The 26,510-nt window shown below is 39.2% G+C and overlaps 1 long non-coding RNA gene across 1 annotated transcript; it reads right to left on the bottom strand.

Annotated features, from left to right (window-relative positions):
* Positions 1-2,889: 2,889 nt before the first annotated feature.
* LOC130600277 (uncharacterized) lies at positions 2,890-26,510 on the bottom strand. The gene is made up of 2 exons (XR_008972423.1): positions 26,374-26,510; positions 2,890-3,511 (listed from the first exon to the last, which is right to left on the bottom strand). It is a non-coding gene; the product is annotated as an uncharacterized LOC130600277 (long non-coding RNA).

Here is a 26,510-nt window from a genome sequence, read left to right as displayed (position 1 = left end):
CTGTAGACGACCTCTCCTGGGTTCGCGTTGCGGGGCCCTGGCTGAGTTTTGCTCCCCCATAGCCCTGAGGCCCCGCAGTGCCCTTCCTGCCCTTGGCGGTTGACTGAATGTGGAATGCTTCTGTGCTGGGACGTGGGCACACTTTCGCAGCCGATGCCTCCGGCCCCCTCCGAGACAAACCTCTCCTTTTCCAGTGGTGTTACTCACATTGAAATAACACTCTTCCTTACTTGAACACTTCATGGACATCTGTAAATTTTGGGGTGATTATTTTTCATTGTCTCCTGAGGATAATCCAGGTAGTACTGTTGCAGTTTTCAAAGGGTGATGACTCCCTTTTCACAAGGAGTCATCTGGAAAACAAAATAGGGGCGATAGACACAAATTAATCCTGAGGACATTCCTGTTCCACACAAGGAAAATTTCTCACAATGAGAGCAATCAGCCATTGGAAAACTCTCCCCAGGGAAGTGGTTGACTTCCCAGCATTGGGTACTTCTAAGATTCAGCTGGACAGGGTGCTGGGACATCTAGTCTAGGCCAGGAAAAGTTGGACCAGATGATCCTTAAGACCCCTTCCAACCTGGGATTCTATGATTCTAGTATCTTTCATTCTCATATTCCACCCACTCGTCTTTGGGGAAGCATTTTAAATGTTGACATTAACAAAACATTTATGTTACCGCCTCCAGATCAATGAAGGAATGAACCTGATAAAGCCTTGTGAGCCATCTTGACTGCCTGTTTTTTTTTTTACTTCGGCATAACTGTTTGTTTTCTTGTCAGAGTTGCTCGCATATGCACGAGTTCACTTGGTAGATCTGACAAAAAAAAAAGCCTGGAGAGAGCCACACCTGAGCTGGGACCAGTTACCAGCTCATCTTGTATTTCCAGAAGGGTCAGCTATAGTCCTATAGCTTCTATTCTCACTCAACATCATCTTTAACACCTGGGTTTGGGAATAAAAACACAGGGAACAACTAATAACAAGCCACTTTACTCTTTCTGTCCAAGTTTCCAGAGCAAGTACGAACAAAAGCTTTTCCTTCAGCCACAAAATAAAGGATTTTTTTTTTTTTTAAATGAATGAATGTTTCCAAGGTATTTGAATAAATGAAATTTTGCTGACTCGCTTTTTGCTATAGAAATAACTCTTAGGGTGGATTTTAAGTGGGGCAACATGAACAGATGGATGACCTCAGGGGGGTTACTGAATTGGAATCAAATAGTAAATTAAAAAGGAGGAGGATTAAGCTGACAGACACTGGAGAAGTTTAATTTTTGCAGTGCTACTTCTTGGCTATTAGGGTGCTCATCTGTCCATTTCCAAAATCACTACTACTAGTGAACATGGGAAGAAAAAAAAAAGACTAGTCCATGCATTGTACGCAGAAACATAAAACGCACTAATAACCCAACGATGAAAGATGTTACTTTACATCACCTTCAAAGGACAGGTAGAAATTACAGCAAAAAATGTCAACATTTTAAAGAGCACTCAAGTAAGGAGCAAATAATGTTTTTATCGACATGATTGCCAACATCTGAGTGGCAAAATAATTAATGGATTGCACTGGTTACCTGGAAAACTGCTGTTGAACTTTTACCTGCTCCACTATTTGCTCTATCTTTTCTGAGATAAAACTGAAGTATACAGCTTTTTGACAGATTAAACATGTTGTTAATACTGTTGTTGACCTCCTCCAGTCTCTAAAGCTTTGGGTGCAGCTCAGAGCAAAATATATAGCTGCAAAATCCTGTCATTTTAGAATGTATTATTATGTATAATAACGCCGGAACACTCTGGTCATTCTAGGTCTCTCAGTAATGTTTTCCACTTTACTGGACAACTCAAACGTCCTTTTCTGCACTGGCTAGAAACTGCTACCACAACTGATTATTTTGGCCTTTGCTTTGGTGTTTGCTTCCACAACTGAGTTTGTTTGGTTTTGTTTTTTTTTTTTTTCCTTAATGCCTAAAGTAAGATTCTTCATAGCCTGGATTTTCAAACCATGGCTACTCTGCTTTGAAAAAACCAGTCTCCCCTAACATGTCTCACACTAATTCTGTTTGAGCAGGTTTGCCTCTGTTTCTAATTCACTGTAATTGCTAAGATATCAGGCTTAAAAGCTGCCAGTGGGTCTCTGTGAACTTGGAATGTAGGCTTAAATAATTCGGAGGGAAGTGGGATAGGAGAGGAAGCTTTTATGGAACAGAAAATAGGAAGCATTTGTACAGCAACCTGAAGAAACATTGATGAGGAAGATTTGATGTAAAACAAAAAGGTAACTTCTTGGAGCTTTTCGGTGGTGTGAAGCTTCAGCATTTGTCTGTGTATCTGCTTGAGAAGAACTTAATAAAAAACTCTTCTTGTATCTGGATTGAAGAGCAGATTAATGTGGTTTAGTTTGAACCTGCCATTTTACTAACTTTAACTGATTTATAAGCAATGGAAGCTTATAAATCAAAATCTAGGTATCTGTACAACCTTTTGTTCCTGTTTAAAAATAGTAAAAAAAATAACATTTTTGGCCAAATTACTGAAATCCCTACACGTAAGTCTGAGCTGTCAAAGAAAGTGAATTTCAGGAATCAAATACTTTAAAAGCTCAAGAGAGACCAGGTACGTCTAAAATGAAAGGCAGTGCCAAGATACTGAAAAGACCATCTTTGCTTTGATTCACAGCTATGCTCAACTCACTGAAGAAACCATGAAGAGAAGGAAAATTGAAATCGTACTATCTGTTCATCATATATTGTATTCTTTCCAGTCTGCAGGTATAACAGCATGGATGAATAGTGACATCTCTGCTTCTGTGGAACAGAAAAACAGACTAATTTTGCCAGTAGGATTGTCTCTTCAGCACTGAGAGTGAATTTCATCGTTAAAAAAAAGGCTTTCCATAGTTTTTATTCTCTTAAAAATTAACATTTTAATGATAAATATTCACTGTTACACTTTGTCATTTTAACAGACACTTTGCCTTTTCATATGTCCTTGGCATCTATTTTAATCATGTGAATAACAAAAGAGTAACAAGATCTTTTTTTCTAAATTACATAAAGTACATTTTCCTCTCTGGTGAAAGAAAAAATGGCTTAATAGGGTATTGTCTCTCTCTGTAATTTTTCTATTATATCTGATTTATTTAGAAGGTACTCTAAATCTGTTAATGAATTCAAAATAAGGCTTTGAACAGAAGAATTACTATTGTTTAAATAGTTGAAGTTTTTCAGTGCATTCTGCTTCTGATATTTGGTCTCATCCTCTTTCTTACTGCCCACTTCTATTAATAGCATTTTTTTCAGAACAAATCCTGGGTCCTCTCCCATGTTCACAGCTCTCACAGCTTTAAATGACTCTATCAGTCACATCTGGCCGGCAAAGCCCTTCCAGTTGCTTTCAGCTGAGTTTCCAATTATCTTCTTGTTACTTTAGAATGCAGTGGATCCACAGTATTCTCAACTTCATTACTCCTCACTGCTAACAGGTGTAAAAAGTAATTTTTACCTGTAAGACAAGCACATTAATCCCTAGAGGGTCAAAGTAAGCAGATTGATGGAACAAAAAAAGATTTTTTTTTTTTTAAATGATTGTATGGGTGAATGAAAGAGGTAACAAGTATATTTGTTGCCAGTTCATACTTCATCTTGCTACTTCGACAATCTCACCTTGCGTTTATTAAGCAATCTCTATTGAGCAGTATTTTTCCTGTCAAAGCAACTTATAAAATTAGTAGACAGAAACAAAGCCATGTAGAAACAAATTAAATGTCTTTTCTTCATTTTATGGGAAAGAATATGTCTGTTTCTGCTTTTCAAGCAACAGAAAATGTTGTTTATTCTGCTCTCAGATTTGTTACTCTCTGCTAAGAAAATCTGAGCATCCTTTACTGGTGCTGATACTGAAATGGAGAAGGATCTGTATTTATTCTAGGCAGCTGAAAAATGTCAGGGTATTAATGTTATCACTACTCTTTGTTGTTGTGAACTAAAGAGACTGTGAACATGATGGGTAATTTTTTTTTTTTCTTGTATACTTTATAACCAAAGCAGAGACATTACAGTAATATACAGAGGACTCAAGGGAGCATATGTGTCTTAATGCAAATAAAAATCAAGTCCAAAATGTATACAGTACATCTACTAGAACAAAATAAAATTATTAAAGTGTATGGCAAGACATTTTTAGTTAACCAAATTCTGGAAACTTGAAATAAGAGGTTAAAAGGTGAATGAAAATTTTTGTACCTAGTCCTTGAGAGGGAATCAATCTCACCTTCTCTCTGAAGAGTGTTTTTCAGGTTTCTATAAGAAGGTTAGTATTGTTTTGTTTATAGAAGAAGGTTTGGTTTGTTTTCTGATTTTTTAAGTTTGTCATGCAATGTTATGCTGTCTTACCTAAGATGATGGCTTAAAAACAAGTGGTTACCTTTTTACCTCATTAAAAATAGACAGGTTTGGTTATGTTGGCAAAGACTGAGGGCATTGCAGAGAACCGTGATGGCAGAACATGCAAACCCCTATATTCTAGGCGGTGCTATAAGATCACAGCAAAGTATACAACTTTGGTACAGGGGAGAATGAGAGATTGCTTTTTATTTCTAAACAGACCTGACAATGTTTTAAAATTTTCTGTAGAAGCCATGAACATTTTGTCATGAACAAGCGTCTCTGTGGCTGGAAGGCCCCAAGTTTAGCTTGGAAAAGAACTTGTAGAGAAAGCTTGATTCAAGCATTAAAATTTCAGCACATTCTAAAGGCAGAAAAAAAAAGTTTTAACAAAAACAAGAGCTAAATGAGTTACTTTAGTGGTGAAATTACCGCAGGCAGTTCAAAAGCAAGCTCCAGTACTGATCATAATCCGTGTAGGCACCCAATGTACTGTTGATGTGGTCACAAAAGACTTTATCAATATCAGTATATCTACTTCAGTTAAAAAAAAAAAAACAAAAAACCAACAAACAAACAAAAAAAACAAATAACCAACCCAGAGCTGAAAGCCCCAAACCAAGCTCTGTCCTTCTAATTTTTAAGTTTTCCAGGAACAGCAAAACAAGAATGACAAGTTTTAAAGGCAGTCAGATAGCCCCATGACTCAGATTTGTCATAAAACAGAGCCCTTTGAATAAACAGAAGATTCTGATCAATCAACAAAAAGTCCTCACTAAAAGTAATATAATAATATATAACACATTCCAAAAGAATTCAGATTATATAGTACTATAGAATCATAGAATAGTTAGGGTTGGAAAGGACCTTAAGATCATCTAATTCCAGCCCCCTGCCATGGGCAGGGACACCTCACACTTAATTGCGTCATCCAAGGCTCTGACCAACATGGCCTTGAACACCGCCAGGGATGGAGCATTAACAACTTCCCTGGGCAACCCATTCCAGTGCCTCACCACCCTTACCGTAAACAGCTTCTTCCTTATACCCAATTTAAACTTCCCCTGTTTAAATTTGAACCTGTTACCCCTTGTCCTATCACTACAGTCCCTAATGAAGAGTCCATCCCCAGCATCCCTGTAGCCACCCTTCAGATACTGGAAGCACAGCCTTCTCTTCTCCAGGCTGAACAGCCCCAACTTTCTCAGCCCATCTTCATACAGGAGGTGCTCCAGTCCCCTGATCATCCTTGTAGCCCTCCTCTGGACTTGTTCCAACAGTTTCATGTCCTTTTTATGTTGAAGACACCAGAACTGCACACAATACTCCAAGTGAAGTCTCACAAGAGCAGAGTAGAGGAGCAGGATCACCTCCTTCGACCTGCTGGTCTCTTTCCTTTTGATGCAGCCCAGGCTACGGTTGGCTTTCTGGGCTGCGAACACACACTGCTGGCGCATGTTCATGGATGGATGTTCATATGGATGCTGAGATCTTACTTTCAGATTTGTAGCTAGCATAGACAAAATGTGAATGTTTCAGTCAGTGTGAAACCTGCAAAAAAATGCAAGACAGAACCAAGTAAAGAAAAAAAGCCTATTTTTATTGACTATTTATTATGCTACCACATAGAGGTAAGAAAAGAAGAACCCATATGCAGAAAAATCAATGAAGGTAGTAGAAATTAAATGGATGATCAGAAGTGAATATTGCTTACAGGATTTTTACAGTGGACCACCAGAAACAGAAGATGAAATCAATTTGTATGTGTCAGAAATTTAGAATGTAGTTCAGACTTACTAGGCAGGTTATTTAGCAGCTGAAGGAGAAGAGGAAAATAGTATTTCTAAGTAGGTAGTAAAGTACTTCTAAATTTTTTTAAATATGGAAATTAAGTGCTATAAAAAGGGACTCAGATTTTGCAACTGTTTCTTTACCATCAAGATATTAAGCATGACATCTTATGATTGATCTTGGCTATGACTGAGAGGCACAATTATGTAGTTTCCATATCTTTGCTTTATAAAAATAGTGAACATCGGTCAAACTATTCATGTTCTGCAGTAATTGTTCTTTAAAAGAAGCTAAAAGAAATGACAACTGCATTGAACAGGAAAATAATGAAAGCAAATAAATGTATAATGTCTGCTAAGAAATGAAAATTAGTAATAATATGTAAATTATTTTTATTTCTGTGCTTGTTGGAGAATAGCCCAAAATCAGTGAAGATAATTAAAATACTCCACTGAATTCAGTGGGATTTGAACCCCCTGGATGGAAAACTAGTATCAGTTGGTTAATAGTTGATGCATCTACTGTGCTCATACCCTAAGTCACTGAAGATGAAAAGTCTTTTCTATTTTCAAATAGAAAGGGTGATAGATGACACAGACTTTCCAACAGGAGCTGCAGAATGTTTACAGTGGTCAGTTCCACTCTTGGTAACTGGAATCATGTTTCATGAAATTTGCATTTCTGACTCCTGGATGAGGTTTTCCGAACAGGCCCTTTTTTTTTTGCATGGTAACGAAGTACTCCCAAAAGGTGTTGAAAATGGTGATCAGGACTAATCAGATTTTAGCACACTGTTTGAATTGGTATGCTAGCCACAATTCACAGGTTGCAGTCAGTGCAGGCTGGAGGGATAAGAGGTAATGTTCCTTTTCAGTTATGCACAGCCTGTGAAAGGTGTGACCAGTGAAGTTGTTCCAGCTTGGCATTTGCAGGTCGGGTAGTACGTGATGCAAGGCAGTGTCTCAACCACAGAGAAAGGAATGGTACATCTGCATTCTCTAGAGAAAAAGGCAGGAGGAGGTCAGCATGGACGCTAGGCAAACAGAGATGACAACCAGCTGTGGGAAGTTGGTATTTCCATGGTGTTCCCCACTCCACCTTGTGATATGTATGCCTGCTATGTGGTCATTGCTCAAACGTAATATCCTATCCAACAACATAAAGCTCCTTACTTGAAACCAGGCATGTTTCTTCTTCCAAGCCAAGAAAATTATATATGAGAGAAAGAGGGATATAACAAGAGAATGGAAAACATGGGTGGTAACAAAGAGAAGGGGAAGAACACCCTGAGGGCATGGAGAAAGTGGATATCCAAAGGTGTGGTATCACCACGAGGTTAGAGACCAAATTCTGCTGCTTATCTGTACCCCTGGACCTCCATCATCTAGGGTAACACAGGGAAAAGAGCTGGTCTTGCTTTTCCTTCAGAGAGCATCTGTCCCTCTCCCATCCAGATGCTCCCGATTCCTGTGGATTCGGCTCTGTTTCTCTCTGCTTTGAATTGCTGCCTCACTCTTGACATATATGCCAAATTAAATTATGCACCTAACACCTTAATTGCCTGAGAGTGCTGTACCTAATGAACCATTTCAAAAGGCTGTAAATATTTCTAGCTAGAGCTTGGAAGTCAAGCATCAGTTTCCAAAAGAATTTTCTGCACACAGGATTGGGCTCTAATTGCTGTGCATCACGACTTGCTGCCAGAATGAAAAGTTGTTACTAACAGTGTTATTAAATGCTGTGCAGCTCTAGATTATAAAGATAATTAATTTTGAAAATGTAATGATCCATATGACACCATTCAAATGAATCATATGAGGAATTCCTAATAAAAATGAAATCCCTTTAGATAATTTATTTTTTTTTTTAATATAAAGTCACACATTTTAATCCCTATGGCTTTAAAATGTTTGGCTAATTCTCTTGGGAAAGACCAGGGTTTAAAAGACCATCAGAGGCTCCTCCATATAACCCGCAAGCGCCATAATCCAACACAAAGTTTCCGTCTTCCTCCAACCAGCCTCCTCTCACTGCTGTCTACCAGAAAGAATTGCAAACTTCACTGTGCTGTGAGCACTGCAGCACCTGCGGATTGCAGCTTTAATGCAGTGCTCATTACTGTAGGAGCCAGTATTTTAGTAGTGGTTTCCCATTTTACCCACTTTTAGCTATTTTTCATTGGAGGCAGTAGCTTGAAAATCAGAATAAGGCCATGATCCACTGAAGCACCTATATCTAATTGCAGTCTGGCAAAAAGGGTATCAGCACCTGCATTTTGGATTCAAGACCTTTAAGTGCGGTCATGTTTTGCTGGTATATCCAGAGTCCTGTTGAAAAATACACGTTGGCCAAATTAAAATCATCCTTCAAAAGTTGTCTTTTGCCATCAACTGAATCAAACAGGGGGAAGGGAAGACACATGCAAGTAGGACAGTGGTGGGAGGGATGTGCCATTCAGGATGAGCAGCTGGGCAAAAAGGCAGCTTTCACATCCTTGCCAGCAGGACCAGTGTTGGGGCTGTGAGCACCACTGTTCATGCCTTAACCTCACAAGGTCCGCTGAGAGCACTAGAGGTCATCTGTTTGTTGGTTTTTTTTTTAAGGCGAGAAGGATGTCTCATCTAAAGTATAGTCTGAATTCAGAGTGTTCTTTGCAGATCCAGGACATCACTCTGACAGCAAAACAAAGCTCCAGTGCTTTCCACAATAGCACTGAGCAGCTCTTATCCTTGACCTACAGCCTGAATTCAGCATACCATCACTTTGCCTGAATATACATCTAATCTTTTAGCTCTTCTGCTTTTTTTCAGGTACTTGGTCTTCTCATTACCATTTTTGAGGACAATGGGGAAAAGCAGTTCTTCACAGCAATAAATATTCCCTTTCTGCAAACCAGCTGCTTTCAACATGTGTTTTTGCAAGGGCTTAGTAAATTAGAGCATGACTATAATCTGCACACAGATACACCAGCTTCACTGAAATACCTGCTTTGTGCAAAGCAACAGATTTCCAGTTCCTGCTGCTGTGGAAAACGGAAACTTGATCCAGACAGTGCACGTTATTTTCTTTCACCTAAGGGGATATGGAGGGTGTTTTCCTTGTGGTAATTACAGCTTTTCAAACCACATACCTGAGGATGAAGCTAAAATAGACATGAGATGAGGCTGGCAGGAGGGGTGCTGGGAATGTCATCATTAGTGGGCTGCCATGGAGAGAAAGCTCCTCTGGTACTGGGGCTAACATGGAGCCTGGTCTGGAGAGCCAGGGAATGGCTGGGTTATGTCTACAGCTGCTCAGCTGCTGTAGACTGTGTCTACAGTCCTGAGCACTAGCAGAGGCACTGGGAAATGAAGGAGGCACTGAGAGACTTGGAGAAGAGGAAGAAGCCAGAGAGGAAGAAAGTCTGATGGTTAGTTTCATCATTCTCTGGACAAAAGAAAAGGCCTTGCTAAGGAGAGCACAATGGCAGTACACAACAAAGTATTTATTATTACACTTAATTAGTGTAATTTTAAGTGCTAGATTCATTACCCCTTTAAGTAGCCTTTCTTATTAACAAGATTCTTCCTCATTTGAAGTGTGGTAAAATACAGTTCTGTGTAAATCAACAGACCTGTGCAACTGTAAGCATATGTAAGCATATCAGAAGCAGACATTATGCATTTTTGAATGGAAGAAAATAAACATCAATTAGCACATAAGTATTTTTGTTGAAAATCTCTGTGTGGAAATGATATCACATATTCATAAGCAGCTGAATTGTAAATACCAGCTGATAATGTCTCCTAATCGTTAAATTAAGTATATGCCACCTGAGAAACAGCAGCATTGATTCCACTAACCATATGAAGTAAAAACGCGAGAAAAAATGCCCCATTTTCACGATTTCATTTTTGAGTTCTCTACTGCTGAAAGCGCAGTGGCAGCAGTGAATGGTCTGTGTGATAAACAACTTGAATCACACACAGACTGAGCAGACACAGTGGGAAAAATTCTCACCCCTTTGAAGGCAATGTTAGGCTTGGCACAGCACAGAACAGAGACAGCCTTCAGGAGCACTGTTTTGGCTTTCCCTGGGATGTTGCAAGAGCTTTGCAAGTTACAGTTGGCTAAAGAAAGAGAGTGTTGTGGAAGGACTGAAAAAGCATGAACTACTTTTTCTATTGTAAATTACTGAGAAATATGCACTGATTCCCTGAATCATTCTACTTTCCTGGAAACTGGATGAAAATTCCCTTCACCTGTCTGGAGGCAGATGTCCTTAAAACCCAACCTAAAGGCATACCAGAGGGTGAATGAAATACTTCGAAACACTGTTGCCTCCAGGAAGAGCAAAGCTGTTTTGTGAAATGTGCTTCATGCATGCTTGAAGTTGGAAGTCCAGCTGGGACATGGGTCATCACCCACACTAGATATTTCAACACTCTGAGAGAAGAATACCTAGTAGTCATCACTCCAACTCTCTTCCCTAATACTTCTTACTATAAAATAATGTAAAAGTTCTCTTTATTGTGAGAAGCTGTTTGAGCAACTTTCCGGAAGTTAGAGAAGTTCAGCTCAGGTTGAAGCGCCACTTTCTTCTGCTGCATGGAGAGGAGCTGTAGGACAATGGAGGAGAGTAATTAAGAAAAACATGACAGTAAAGGATTTCAAACACTCTGTGTGTGCCATCAGCGGATAAATGGTTTGCAAACGAAGGAATAATATCTTCAGAAAAAACAGTCCTCATGAAAGTACATTGGTATAATCTGAATGTTTTTTTAATGCGCAACCAGAACTTGCAAAAAAGGAAGTCTTGCTAGATACAGGAGGAATTTCTGGCATTTTATGTTACACACACAAAGAAAATATTTTAAAATGTAAGTATGAAAAGGCAATGAATCTCCAGCTGGAACTGCCTGTGTCTGTGGAAGATAAGAGGTCAGGAAAAAGCAGAAAGAACAGTAATTTCTTTAAAATTCTTCTTGTAATCCACTTACAGCATAGCACTTACAGAACACCTTGCAATGGTTAGGCAGACAGCTGTGGCAGCAATATGTGCTACCCTGACCCTAACTATTTCCTCATTTTTCTGTCTCCTTGCAATTCATTTTCTTTACTGTAGCAGTGAATTCTTCAGCTCAGGGGTTGTTCACAGGTGCATGCTAATAGGGACCTCTACTCACTGATGCAATACAAATTAATAAGCTGCAGGACTAGGTAGCATACAAGCATTCAAGTGGATAAATGTGCATGTGAAAGCCTGGGTGGATTTTTGCTTTGTCATCCCTACAGCTCTCCTCCATGGCTCCCACAACTCCAGAGTTCCCCGTGGTGAGGAAAGCTGCAGGACCCACTACCCACCTGACCCTCTGGCACCCATCACGAGGGACATTCATGCCATCAGCTGTACCCTACATCAGAGGGGAGGTATTACTGGGAAAGATTTGTATTGCTTGACATTTTTATTTTGCCTAAAGAAAGGTATTCTGGCCAAGACTTCAAAGCCAGCTCTGTTTCCTGAATTTTGAAAGCAAGATTTCTCAGGAGGATAAATGGTGGGCATTTTAGCTGGGGTCTTTGAAAGATTCATAAGAGGGAATAAATGTTGCTTGTGGTTTGTTTGATAAAGCTTGGGAAGTTTAAGATGCATCTCAAAAGTTGAGAGGAATGCTTAGGGACAGGGATGGGTTTTTCCTTTATTGGTTGTATAAGTCAAAAGAAACAATGAGACATAAAGAAATAATTATGAGACCTGCAAATCAGTGTCAGTAATGGTAACAGACTCTAGGTGTTTAGGTACCTATAAACTTCTTAATACCTCTCAAGAGTAAAATTTCCAGGGATTTGTTTCCCTGTAGTGAAGAATTTTGTTTTCCACACGATGCAACATAAAAATTTGTTACGGTGTGATAAGTAACTTACATAGGTTTTGCAAAGGACAAAAGATAAGAAAGTTTGTCTGTATTGAAAAAAGTCAGAATAACACACAACACACACACACCAAATGCTGTGAAGTCAGGTTTATAAAAAGAGAGCTAATTGCACACAATTTTCATCAAGCGCAGAGAATAATTCAGAGCCAAGCATGCCCAATGCCTTCCTGTTGCTCTGAGGGATCATCAGCAGCAAAAGGTCCATGCAGCCAGCCTTCGTACTTGCACCACTTCCCACTTTTGTCTCGGGGAAGAAGCCTAAGGGAAAGGTGGGAGAGGCTAAGAAATGTGCTCACAGATTCTCTGTAATTCCCCAAATGAATTGCTTTAGTTAACTTTTAACAAACATTTTGTCAAGGACAACTGAAGTATACATCTGTGATTCTTTATTAGCTTGACAAATTTGTTCATTTTGTGTTCTTCCTGAAGAAAAACTAGTTTTTCAAGTCAGATTTTCACTTTTACAGTCAAGCTTTTAGCAGCAAAAATGGTGGTGGGTTTGCATTTTTTGTTTTTTCTTTTTATTTGAAGCTCCCATTAGGGTGAGCAGCAGGCACGACTCTGCAAGTTAAAAAACCTCCAGAAAGTTTGTTGAGTTTTTATGTCCCAAATCCTGATTTTGTCCAGTTATTCTCCTCCATCACACAATGTGTTTGTATCCTGCACCCGCAGTAATCACCTCCAGAAGAAAGAAAATTCAGTATTTGTTCTCCAGGAAAACTGTTACAGATGTGTGTTACATAGTTTCCTTTTCACTTTTGGTAAATTAAAGCAGTATTTTAAATATCCTGAATACGAATTTTGTTTGCCTCTCTTATTACAAAGCCTGAAGGAAAAGCAGGAGACGGTCTTATTTCCTTAGCAACAGTCAGGTGTGATTTATGCCACTGAGCGTCCCTGCAGCTGTCTCCAAGCAACAAACCAAACTGCAATGCCAACTGTTGTACGCACAGTATACGGAGGGGGCTGAGAGTGCAAATACCTATCCCTGGCATTGAGCAGGAGGGAAGACTGAACAAACATGGGATTATCATAGAAATGGAAATCAATGAAATAATCTAAGCATCTTAGTTCAGCCTGCCAAATGCTCAGCATGCAAAGAATAATCTATTTTAAATCAGGCAGTGCCTAGATGGCAGCTGTAGATGTGTGTTAATACTTTACCAAGGCTTTGCCTTAGCTTATGAAAGTGGTACCACTGTGTCTGATGCTCCTGAGCAGATCTGATGGAAAACAGAGTATTTGTGTAGCAAAAAAAAAAACATATTTTGAGTAATAATTCACTCTTAAAGTAGTTTCCAAAATTTGCCCAACTTCATTTGCCATTTCAAAGCTGTTTCCTCTTTGAAGTAAAGAAACTTATCTCTATGATAGTATTATGTTGGCAAACATTGTGCTTCTAAATAACAACTGTAAAGCTAGCGAGGCTTGCCAACTGCAGTCATGAAAGATAGCACTGTTTTCCTGAAAAAAAAATATATTGTTTTAGTTAAGGTGAAATTTTCTCTGGACGCTGAGCTTTTGCAAGCATCAGTCTGCCTGCACCGATGTTTTCTAGGTGCTTTTCAGCTATAAGCTGAAAAAAAGCTAGGTGCTTTTTCGGCTACAAAAAATCGAGCAAGTTTGCAGTCCCTCCTGCCAACTTTTTATTCCTACCCCTAGTTTACTCTTACTGTAAATCCATAAAAACTCTGAAATAACTGTGTGGATTCTACTGCTGAAAATTCAGCAATTGTGTACGAATTGCTGGGTGCTGTAATCAGGGGAGACCTGCTAACCAACATGGTGAGGATGGAGCATGGAAATGCTGGGATCTTTCCAGGGGTAACCACCCACTGGTGCTGGAAGCAGTGCTCCAGTGTGTTTCACATCCCTGAGCACACGCTGCCCATGCCAGGCTTGATGAAGAGGCAGAGCAGGCAGAAAGCTCTACCTCTCCCTGGCCTTTCTGCCCTATGAAATGTTTTTTCTTTCAGTGCTTTGCAGCATAGAAAACATCCCCAGGCCACCTGTGTGTCTTGGGTGCAATGCCAGCACCTACAGCCTGGAAATATAGCCGCTCTGTAATATAGCCACTCTGTAAGCAGAGCGGAAAGACATAACAAAGAACACCAGAGCATCCCTCACTTTAGGAATCAGCTCTGAAATTACAACACGGGTTGTCTGCTGGTCTCCAGAGAGTTGGCTGGCTGGGATCAGGCTTAACACCAGTCATGGTATAACTCAGACTGGCTAATCACAGTTCCTGTCTTGAAAAGGCAGGAATTAATTCAGCATGATCCTTCAAGCTTTCAAATTTTCACTTCTTGGTGTGCTACCTGAGTGGTTGTACTCTGAAACCAATCTGATTAATTTCAGCACGTTAGGTAATAGCTGTCTTGCCTTCTACTTGGAAAAGTTTCTAAACTGATTGTGGTTACTTTCACTTACTGCAGAGCATTTCCCCCACTTCACAGAATGGAATCGTAAATGGTTTGGTTTGGAAGTGACCTTAAAGTTCAAACCCCCTGCTCAAAACCCAATCCTGGCCTTGAACACTGCCAGGAATAGAGCAGACACAGCTTCTCTGGACAACCTGTGCCAAGGCCTCACCATCCTCAAAGAACTTCTTCCTCATGTATAATCTAAATCTACTCTTTGTCAGTTAATCTATTCCCCTTGTCCTATCCCTACATGTCCTTGTATAAAGTCCCTCTACAGATTTTCTGTAGCCCCCTTTAGGTATTGGAAGGCTGCTATTAGGTCTTCCCAGATTCTTTGCTTCTCCAGGCTGAACAAGCCCAACTCTCTCAGCCTGTCTCCGTATGAGAGATGCTCCAGCCCCTTGATCATCTTCATGGCCTCCTCTAGACTCATTCCAGCAGGCCCACATCCTTCATATGTTGACGGTCCCCAACATACTTCTTAGGACATCCCCCTTTATCTCATATTTTTGTGGAGCTTCTCTAGGAAAGCTCTTACTTCACAATTTTTATAATCTACTAAAATTCTCATCAACTGACAGCTGTTCCTTAGTTTTGAGAGAGCATAAAACTGTAAGGTATAATGTTGACATTTTTTTACAACATTTTGCCCTGTAATGGTAAATTCTTGCAGTAGCATAAGCTTGCATTTAACTTAAGTATTGAGTTAAAAAAGAGTTTGGGATTTCTTATCTGAGCTGCAGATACTCACTCCTGTTGACATTGCTCCTTCAGATCAGGTCTCACTGCAATTTTGAGTATTTAAAAAGAAAATAAAATTGATCTTTGAGATCTAATGCAGTACCAAAATCAAGCTTGTTCTCCTATTGCCCTTTTTAACCCAGAATAATCAAACACAGATTTTTACATCAAAAAGCAATTTCTCAGAGGTTCAGGAAATGCTAGCTGCCCCAGTCATTACAAAATAGTTAAACAGAGGCACTCTGCTTTCCCTTGTGAAGTAGAACAAGCTTCTAAAATCAAGGAGCAGATAACTTTTAAAACAAAAGGAAAGGCTGCCTGGGTCCTTCTCATCTGGGCAGCCAAAGGAATTTTAGGTCCTTCTGGAAAAATGAAAAACATGAAATTCTATCATGTATATGTAAATATGCAGATGTAAGTAAGGCTTTTCTGGTATAAAACCATTGCAAAATGAGAAAAAAACCTGTGGAAAATACAAAGCCATTTCAGTTGGTTTAGCGCTCACATGCTTATTCTTTGTATATGTATTTTCACAAATTTTTATATACTTTTAGTATGAAGTTTGAAAGGATCACAATCTGTATTTTATGCTTTGCCTGAATTGCAGGGGTTTTATACTTGAAAGAGCAAAAAAATGGTTCAAGGAACTTTTTTTTTTTTACATGATACCGCTTCCTTATGAGTATTTAGAGGATGAGCTAGAAGTGTCAAAAATTTTATTATCCATCAGCACTCTATCCTTTCTATTAACCATTTTATCTTACGTGTACTTGTTTGCTTCTGGCAAGCTGATTTTAAATGACAAAACTTTATTTCCGTTTGTTAATTAAAATAAACACCCTGTGATTGTTAGAAGGTTTTGCCTTAATCTTTTACCCTTTAGGTTATTCACAAATATCAATTTCGTCAGTATCCTACTGAGGCTGCTCATAGTTTCTCAGGGTATATTTAGTGCTGCACAGAGAAGCAGACAGACTATGGGATAATAAAAGACTGATTTTGACACTGCCTTGCATCAGTCCTAGTAAAACTAATTAAATTCGGAGGCAAACCAGGCTGTTAGTGGGTCTGCATGTTGCAGTTCCCTTAGAGGAGTTGAAGACTGTCTTTTTCATCAATAACTGCAATACCACCCCAGTTCTAGGAGTAAGTGAATGCAAAATAGTAATGACTAAATTCATCATTGGAGAAGCCTGGGAGGAAGATGACTTCAAAGAAACCCAGACACAGCCATGGGTTCTTTATGGAAATGGGGACATGAAGGGCTGGACTGCAGCATCCCAGGATCTGAGTACCAGTCAGTGACTGCAGGTGGGTGGATGCCCACTGCAGAACTGCGTGTTCTATGTATCTCCCCTCTCCTCAAAACTCCTGAAACAAATCTAAGGTCCGCCGGGCACCCTCCTGTCCCTAGAAATTCACAAAACAGTGTGTCACAAGGAAAGAGGCCAAGAGAAAAGTACATAGCTATGTCCCCTCTCTTTGTTGAACCAAAAATGTCAGGTGGAATGATAGCAGACTAACACTCTCCCAGAATGACTCGCCACACCTCAGGAAAGAAACAGTGGACAGGCTGTGCTGCTTGACCCATGTCTTGAATTCCACACTTTCTGCTTTTCCTTCCTTTCTTATTGCCATAGAAAAAGATAATCATCTGTGAAATGTCTAAGCTTGACACTTCTGAGATTAATTTTCTGCCCCCTTACACCTCTTCCAGCAACTGTTAAGTGTGTGTCTGGGGGGTTATTAATTTTTATTTGGGTTTGGTGTTTTGTTTTGGTTTCCATTGAACTGTGTTACACATTTGCAAATTTCTCTCAATGACATGTATATTCTCTCTGAACATTTTTCTCCAGCCTATGTGACTTGAAAAAATGCCTAATGGAGTAGTCTTCCTTGCCTCTACTCCACATCATAAACACACACATTAGCCTCAGAAGTACCAATTCCCAATTGACATGCAAAACACATCTGCAAGAAGTTCCTGCATCTTTACTAACTGTATAGAAGAGTCATTTCTCATTCCCTGATGAAGTTTTAACCAATAAAGTAGCACAATGGCTCTATTTAAAATTTCCCTAAACAGCAACAAAATATTATTAATCCCTGCCTCCTCTCTGGTCCCAGATCGCTAACAGCCATCATAAACAGAGCAAACTGGGCTATTTGTCTATGTTTCATCTTATGCAGGAATTTTTTTTTTTTTTTGATTCTTCAATCAGATCTGCAGACTTTCCATCAGCTGCTTCTTTTATTCTCAACCCACACAAGTCAGTATTGTCATCTTTTAAAAGCAAATATTGTACTTCTTGTTTTCATTTAAAAAATAAATCAATAGAGTTTGTAACTGATAACCAGATTATGATTGCTTTTAAGACTCTGGTATCTTTCCCATGAGATAATCTGACAGCACAATAAAATACATCTATTTATTACAAGGAACATTCACATATTCAATGGTCCTGTTTTAAAAGAGACCATAAATGTGATTTAGGATTTTTAAGCAGCCTGGATTACTTTCATTCCTCTTAATTTCTAGCTGCTTTATTTTTATATGTCTTTCCTCCATGAGAAGAGCTTTTAAGAATTATTCAAGATTTTTAAATATATATATATTAAAAAATATATAAAAACATATATATACACACACATTTAGACACCTACACCCCTACCCATATTATAAAGTAAAAAACTTCTTTATGTGCTTCTTTCACAAAAACTAAAAGTGAAAGACTTTGTTCTCTGCAAAACTCATCTGATGTTCCTGTCTGCATTGTCCCTGTTTCCTTTCTACAACCTTCACCCCCAGCCCCAACACACACACTCGACACCTGCCTCAAGAAATTGTTCTGCAGTCCTCCTGAAAGCAGAGGCAAAAGCATTACTACAGTAATCATATCCAATAGTTCCCCAGCGCTGTTTGCCTCTCAGTGTGGGGGTCTTGTATTTTCATAATCCAGGGAAAATGTTCTTTTCACTCTGGGGTTGGAACTGAAAAGTGTAACATCTGCCTCACACCCTGGTACATAGCGTTATTATGTTTCATGAGCACAATTACTTCCCAGGTGGCTCTGGAGTTACACTTCACAACTAAGAACATGCACTGAAAAAGCAAACCAGAAGATCACTAACAAGGAACGGCAATTGGGGAAAAGGTGGACAAGCTGTGTCTGTGTGCTCATGGGCAGCACTTCACTCTTGGGAATCATAGGCATGAGCCCTCACGAGTGGGAAAAGCAATCCCAAGGGAGAGGCACTCCCTGGGCTGGCAATTTAAACTTTTTATTATTAAGTAAAAGTTACCCTGTTTGGTAATTTGAAATGGTCACATATAATGGTTAAAATCTCAACAAGATGGAGGCAAGTGTTATCAAGTAGGGAGGCAAGATCTCCAGCATCTGTGCCCTGGAGGATATGTATGGAGAAGAAAGGTCTCTGCGGAACAGTAGCAGCTCCATGGTCCATCTTGAGTGAAGGTGCAGAAACTTGTGTGCTGGAGGAGGGCAGCAGCAGCCAGCTTTTCTAAGTGTTTAGGCTGCTCAACAGGGGGGGGAAAGCAGCCAGAACCAGGCTTGAGTGCTATTACCAACACATAAACAAATAAGCAGCAGGTATTTGTGTGTACCTAGTTATGCTGTTTATTTTATGCCAGCATGAAAACATAAATAAGATGAAGCAAATATTACTTGTATTGCCAGATTTAAATCCGTTTAGTATCCTTATTCCAAAAGGCCCCAGTATTGTGGCTGTTGCATTGGAAATCTGGACACAGTATGGAGGAAATAAGCTAAACCACACTTTATTTCTTTATGTTTTTCAATTTGTGAACCTATAGGTGGTATCAGACAAAATAGTCACACACTATCTTCTAATGTAAATGCAATGACAACTTAAGAAGTTTAAACTCCCCTTATTGACACATAAGCAAAGCCTTATATGATGTTAATTTTCAGGTTTTCATTGATCCTGATTTTTGAGAAGATTTTAAATGTTCTGAAATTACTGTCTAAAGCAACCACTGAAATTGCAGTCAGAACCAGGTTAGCAACTGCCTAATGCAAAGGAAAATTCCAAGAAAAAACAGGATGTTACCATCTAACAGCCAGGTATTCCCCAGAGTCCCAGCCTTTACCCCATTTTGGTGCATCCCTCAAATGAGTCTTTCCTGCCCATACCTGAGCATCTCTCAGAGTCCTCCAAAAGCAAACAACCTGTTTGAGCATGTCCTCTTTCCTGGCCAGTAGACTGTGCGGCCAGCATCCACCACCCTTCACCTTCCTCAGGGGGCTCCATCTTTGTGTGACTCTGGGACCCAAACATCACAGGTCTTTGAAGAGAGGCAGATACTGCAGTTGAAAACCAAGTTGGGCTGCTGGTGGCTGCAGTCCCCAAGCAGGGTAGCTGACAGGCTGCAGCCTGCTGTGAAACCAGTCAGGGTATTCTGAGTTTTCATGCTGTTGTGCGTGAAAGCCTAATTTTAACGTCAACTTTTTTCCTAGACTATTTAGAAACCATAACGGTATGAAAACCTGATGTGTGCAAATATATTTTGAAAAAATTTCCTGTATCTCTTTAAAGCACTGTTCCCTGTACATTTCTGCTTGTCTTAAACCCGAGCAGATTCATTTGCTGAGGATTTTTGTTACAGTGTTAAGTCTGAAGTGCATTATTTTTAATGCTTTGATGCTACAGCATTGCAATGATGGAGAGACTCAAGTGGTGACCTTGTATCTGTGATTATCTGCTGCCATGGCCACAGGGAGTCTGAGTGGAAGTATTCACTACCTCTTCCACATGGCCTGTGACCTGACAGTTCCTTGAGCTCCCTGGCAGGCATAAACAAGGTGGCTGCATGGTGCTGAGCCATGTGCTTGCCAGGCACAGTGTTTAGTGTTAGCAAAGACACCAAGTGCCAAACTCCTGTTTTCACCTGCTAACCTTCCTGGAAAGACATGGTGCTGTAAATGGATAAAGATAGGAAAAAAATATATGGCAAAAACTCTTGATAAGTTTTCTTTTCTTTTCCTCCCTTACATTTTGTTTTCATGACTGTAGATATTACTACAACACCTAATCAAAATTAGGTCAATCCCATTACAGTGGGAGCACTGTTTTAATGTTAGAAGAGGCCAGAAAGCCACCCTTCAGGAAGGAGGAGATTTCCCTGGAATGAGAGACAGCCTTAATGCCAGAGACTGCATGACCCCAGAGTTAAGCCACTTACATCAACTCCCTGTCCAGGAGAGGAGCAGTCAGAGCACACTGTTGTAAAAATTGGTATCTGTATGTATTAAAGCAATCTCAACGCTGCTCCGTGGCCCAAATCACCCTCTTCAGTGTCAAAACTCAGGGGAAAGCAAAGGCAGTATTGCTGCCAGCTTGCCTTCTGCATCGCTGCCTGGGACTGCAAGGACATTGGCCTCATTCAAGGCTAGAGGTACTTTATATCCACAGTTTCTCAGAACTGGTTTAGTCTGAGAAGGATTAGGGTTAGTTCTGCAGTTTTGGTACTACTTCTAGCAATCTTCTATCATTGTAGACTCAGACCTGCAATGGTTTCTAGCAGAGCCATTAACCCAAGACAACTCACATGTGCTGCAGCACAAGCTGTGTGCTTGCTGTGCTGTGGGCTGGGAAATGCAGCTCCCTGAACTGTGTTGTGCAGGTGAAAACGGACATGTGCTCAAGCTCAATTAGCACCTTTATTCCAGCAACTTCCAACACCTGTTTTTCATGCTGCATTGGCTTTTCTGGCTCCTTAGCAACAATAGGTGCATTTCACTGATACTCAGCAAAGCCAAAACTTCACCAGTCTGTTCTGGCTTTAGCATATCTAACATTTCATAATGCTCAAATCACGACTCAAAAGCCGGACCTACACTGTGTTTTGGAGATGAATTGATGTAAAATACCATATCAGCACCACAAAAGATGTCCTCATTCCTGTTGTTGTGCCTTTTAGTCTTGTTCTTTTTTTATTTTCCTAAAGAAAAGTTGATTTCTGTTGTGAAGCTATAATTATATGCAAATTTTCAATTGCTATACTTGTCTTAGCTTCTCTAGTTCTTTCATTAGATATCATAATTCTTCATAAAACCATGATGTATACAGTGTCTTCAGAAGATTAAGTAAGACAATAATTGTGTGAAGTTATATAACCATTTACAATCCAATAGCTGCTTACATAAATGTAAATAGCAAATGCCCTCTCTCTAAGAACTTTGCATTTGTGGTATGTCAAAGCAACACTTAGAAGAAAATTAGAGGTCAGCTAAATTACATGCAGGAGAATTTAAAAGTAGTATTATTTGTTAAATAGCCTTAAATTTGCTGGACCCATAATAAAAAATAAGCTTACCAAATCATATTCTACTGTAAAAGGTTATTTATTAAAAAATATAATGAACTGAAGAGATTATTCCTGGTGACTGTGCCCTTCAAGATTTTAGAACAAGTAAATTTCATTTCCAGACCTAATTTTTACTTATAAACTGGAAAACAAGCTTGTTTACTTTTTTGCTCCCAACTGGATTTTCATTTTTGAAGGAAACCATCTTGGGTAGAACTACTTGAGAAAAATAGACTAGTCTCTCATCCAAGATCTCTGTGGATGCAAAACAGGATATTTCAGTCAAAAGTTTGTTCATCATTTCAAATTTTTTTTCTTTTCTGATGCATAGTCAGTGAATAACATTTCAGGATTTTGACATGTTTTAAAATGTTGACAGCATGCACTGCTTGGCATTATTTTTTCTGTGTGGAGCAGAGATGTAAGCATACAATATATGCTGAAGTAGAAGACAGGTAAGCGATTCAAGATTAAGAGATGTCATCTCTCTTTGTTTGTCTCTGAGGCTACAGGGATAGCAAACGAGGATAAGATGATGATAGGCCATTTAGACCTCAACATTTCATGAGATCAGCATCAAAGTTAAACCACAAATATATTCTTTGCTTTTAAATCTGTTTTTCCTTCCTCATGCTGGTGTGCTGATTTTGTAACAGAAAAACCGTTACCCCTTCAGTGAGTTTTACAAGAACGTCTGTCTGATATGGTCTTTTCATACCAGTGCAAACATCCAAACTAGAGAAATGTGCAAAATCAGCTTCTTGGTTCCAGTTAGTAAAAAATTTAACATTACTTAGCTGAAAACATGGAGCTAGATTAAAGGAGTCATGCAAAACAATATGATTAAACCGGAAATGTAAAAGTTAGGACCTCAGAAAGGATTTTTCATCACCTTTATGTGAGCCTGTTCTTTGCTCCATGGGACTGCCCACAGCTTCCTTCTCACCAGGTGAAACCAAGAGCTTGGTTCAGCTCTTCCAGACTTCTCTCTTTCACCAGAGTAAACTAATTCTATCACCACAATGCCATAAGGCAATTTACAGTAGTATAATAGACTTTATCAGCTCAGACTATTGTCCATAAGACACTTTGATCATTAGAACTATTTGAAATAAAAGCTTCATTCCTGTACGCTTGACTTTGTCTAGAATTGGAGGTGAGAGTCTAAGCCATTTGGTAGGAACTATGGCCAAATCCCTGAGATACCAAATACTCAATTTCCCATTGAAATTAGTGGTTGATTAGGTGCTTTGCCACTGCTGTTGATCAAATCTGGTCCCCATCTGTTCCCCAGCTTCCTTTAAAGATCTTGGTCTTGCCAGTGAAACACCGCACAACACATTTCTGTGTGTGGCATACATACACACAGGTGTATATGAGTGTGCTATCAGGTTAACTATGCAGTGCTGTCCGGGGACTAGTCCCACTCTTTTTCACCATTGCGAACAAGCAATAACCATTCTTTATAATGAACATGAATTTGGGAGGCCCATGCAAAAGTGACTCTTGCAATCCATTATAATTCTGTTCCTTTTTGCATGGTGCTATGTTTCCCAAGATATTCATAGAATCATAGAATACTTAGGGTTGGAAAGCACCTTAAGATCATCTATTCTATTGTATTCTTAAACAAAAAATACCGAACATGCCACTTGTAAATAAAGCAATGTAACTTGATGTGCTGATCAGTTATGTGCTCTTTCTACCACTGCTGCCTGTGCTCCAGCTTTAGCAATGACAGGACTTTAGCTCTCTTGCTGCAAGCAGTTATTATTCTGTTTTTCCCCTTTAGTTTTATCTTAGCCCATTTCACTTCTGCGAGTTACAGCTTCTCCATCTTCAGATTAGTTTTCTTGCTATTAAGTAACTTCCATTTAAGACAGTGAATAGCCCATTGCAGATAACTGTGCATAGCACTCTTATTAGGTTAAGCCCTCTGCTGCAGGAAGACTTAGGTCAGACATTGGCCCTTTTCAGTCCAAATGTCATTTCCAAGAATAATTTCCCCTGGTTGCTTAGCAACTTCTCTTAATCTTTCCTTTCTCTCATTCATATCAATATCCAGTCCCTCAGCCACATCGCTAAGCCAAAGCATGCTGCCTCCGGCTTGCTGTTTACAGTGTCCTGGTAAAATAGTAAGAAACTCATTGATTTTGTTGTTTTGCTTCTCAGTATAGTTGCTTTTATGGTTGATTTGCCCAAGGAATATATCAGGCATGAGATTTTCAGGCATCAAGGAAAGAGATCTACTGCTGCCTTTCTGCACTGGGGCAGAGGAATGTGAGTCACATCAGTTTTGCAGTCCTTGAGGAACCCCAGGCTGGACAGAGGTTGCCTCTTGCTCCATTTGTAAGTAAGCACCTAAGGAAATCTTCACACCAGCATGTAGGGATAAACTTCAAGCTTCTAAAGTGTTCCTGAGCTTTTTATTTTTCTTTCCTTTCACTTTTCCTTTTCTTCAATATCTTTGTCTGAATTTGGCAGAACAGCAGCATGGCTCAGAAGGAAGATGCTCAGAGTTTAGAGGAGTAACAGCATCAGGTGTATGTGATCTTTTTCCATGAAAAAAAAATGCAGGCTGTCATTTAAAATACATAGCACAGTCTTGCATGATCGAAATGTAATTTTGTTTCTGCAGAGTAATTTTGGCCCTTGCTGGTTTATACTCATTTACACACAATTCTTCCCCTTTCTCTTCTATGCTGGTCAAGACCATGCCTCACAGTTAATGCTGCAATATCACTGCTTACACAATAACCATGGGTCTAAGCTTTTCTCATACACCCAGTTGCAGCTCAGAATTCAATGCAAGTGATATCATACATACTTAAAAGAAGCAGTTATTCAAGCCCCTCCCTCTGAAGGAAATATTTTCTCTGGATGGTATTTAACAGTCATTGACCAAATATAGGAACTTCCAATATTTCTCATCTCTATGATTGCACTGGTTTATCCACTGGCAAGAACAAAATACTAAGAAGTATCACTATAGTCTTGTATGGTTTGATTTTTAACTCTGCTAGCATCTCTGTGTTTGCTTATGCATAAATAACAAAGATATGCTCTGCAGTTTTGTGGTAACCCCACTGGTACCTTGTGTTTCTCAAGCTGTAGGAAAAAAAAGTGACCTTGTAGTTCTCAGCCATACCACTGAGGAAACTTCAACTAAGGCCTTTATCAGTTTGAAAGTGTCCTTTACAAAACTAGGCAGATACCAGTGTTCGTCCAGAGCAAATGACCCTTTCAATACGCAACTAATTGAAATGTCAAAATAAAGTCACTTAAAGTTCTTGGTGATATTCAGGACTACCCACAAGACTGGACAAAGCCACTATTTTCCTACATACCCCGGTGTCGTCCTCATGTACAGTGCAGACTGGAGACTGCTCTCCAAAGGTAAGAAATAGAAATATTTTTCAATGTGGCTGGGGACAACAGGTGGTTACTGGGTTGTTGGCAAGTCACATGCCAAGAAATCTGTCTGTGAAGAAGTTAAACTCAGCTTAACAGGACATAACCTGCTAGTCATCCTTGTAGCATGAAGCAAGTATCAACAAGAGAAGTTCTTCACCTATATCAAGATTATAAATAACAGTTGTCAATGTCATGATTATACACCATTCCTTTCAGTGGCACAAGAACAAAAGGATAGTTTGTGCTATCTTTTTTGGAGGAGAAAAGCGCAAATCCTCACTTTTCTACTTGAACTGCAGTAATCGATAGAATTATGAAGACATCCGGAAAACAGCTACTAATGATGATACACCCTGAAACCAATATCATATCAAACAAAGCTAGACAGATGTGAGAAAAAAGCTTGTATCCATTTCTTCTGCCCCCAAGAGTAGAAGAGAAAAAGGTAAAAATAATGGAGACACATCATTATTCATATTAGTGGAGAGAAATGGGTTTTCTTTTTTACAGATTCTTAAACAGAAGAGTTTTTCAAAAGACGAGGTGACCAGTATCTTCTGTGTCACAGCAAGAATTATTGGGAATGGAGGCAAGCACAGCAGTAAAGGAAGTAATGCTTTAAAAAATAGACGGAATTATGCAAAGGAGACAAATATAACACAGACATTAACTCAGCAAATCATGAACAAATTGACCTAAAATGACAGAAAAAGTGAAAAGAAATATCATCCAAATTGTTAGATCTTGCAGTAAGAAGCAAAAAGAGTTGGAAATTTCTCATTTACAAGATGACATTTAATATAATTGTCATTACAGAAATCTAGTGGGAGGAATTGCATATCTGGAATGTTCAAAACATTGCTTTTAACCAGGTTAAGAGGAATAAAGCAGGTATAACATAGGTAGAAGTATTACAACATATCACAGGCGCCATTGCTCAACTTAGGGGCTTGAAGTCCAGAGTAACAATAACAACAATATTAACTGGACTGGACAGAAACTTGAAAGATGGTTATACCACCTATGAGTTGGTTTGCTTTTCTGGTTTTTAGCTCCTTTTTTTCCATATTTGACACATACAAATATCTTGAACACAATAGACCAATTAGAAGATTATATATGTGGACAATAAGACTGGTCTGAGTCAGTTTGCTGTTCTAAAATTTGCATCTTTGACATGGATGCTGCCTGGCATGCTGCTAGTTCGTATCCTTCTCTGTTCATCCCTTCAGACTGCTAACTGCTGTTTCTGTGGGGTCTTTTTAAACTTTCTTTTAATGTTCTTGAATTTTAACATTAAAACATAATTGAACAAAGCTGATTTTCTTCTAAAAGTTTCATTATTTACATTCCCACTTAGTATTCTGTTGAGGTCTAAATGTTTTACCTCCTCCAGTTCTTAAATTCTGTAAGATTCATGGATTAACATCAGTACTGATAAAAAGGAGATAGTTCTTTTCTTGTATGTGAGGAAAGTTTTAGGCA

Source organism: Pezoporus wallicus, unplaced genomic scaffold (genome assembly GCF_028554395.1).
Source record: "Pezoporus wallicus isolate ANWC-B61680 ecotype Strahan unplaced genomic scaffold, APGP_CSIRO_Pwel_v1 contig_13885, whole genome shotgun sequence".
Classification (NCBI taxonomy): Eukaryota; Metazoa; Chordata; class Aves; order Psittaciformes; family Psittacidae; genus Pezoporus; species Pezoporus wallicus.
The sequence above is the reverse complement of the archived record's forward strand: the minus strand, read 5'-3'. Positions and strand labels throughout refer to the sequence as shown.